Raw genomic sequence first — 303 nt, 5'->3', positions numbered from 1 at the left:
CCCCCCCCCCCCCCCGGCCCGCGCCGGCCGCGGCCGGTTCCAGCCGGTGCCCCGCGCGCCCCCCCCCCCCCGCGCGCCCCCGCGCGCGCCGCACGCTGACGTCAGGCGCGTGTTGGCGCGCGGGCGGCGGCGGGGCAGCTCCCGGCTCTACGTACGTGTAGTGCTGCGGCTTCTCGGGCTGCGCCTGCAGCGCGCTGGCGGCGCTCGCCGGCCCGGCCGCGGCGGGGCCACCCGCCACGGGGCCCTTGGACATTGCCTCCCCCGCCCCTCTCGCCGCCTTCCGCCGCCGCCGCCGCCGAGGAG

The 303-nt window shown here is 84.5% G+C and overlaps 1 protein-coding gene across 1 annotated transcript in view; it reads left to right on the top strand.

The window, feature by feature from the left end:
- Positions 1-303, top strand: part of UNK (unk zinc finger) — a 51,512-nt gene that overhangs the window by 979 nt on the left and 50,230 nt on the right. The window lies entirely within an intron of this gene.

Source organism: Neopelma chrysocephalum, unplaced genomic scaffold (genome assembly GCF_003984885.1).
Source record: "Neopelma chrysocephalum unplaced genomic scaffold, ASM398488v2 Primary Assembly neopelma1_84, whole genome shotgun sequence".
In the NCBI taxonomy this organism is placed as follows: Eukaryota; Metazoa; Chordata; class Aves; order Passeriformes; family Pipridae; genus Neopelma; species Neopelma chrysocephalum.
Note: the sequence above shows the minus strand (reverse complement) of the source record. Positions and strands in the feature narration are given on the sequence as shown.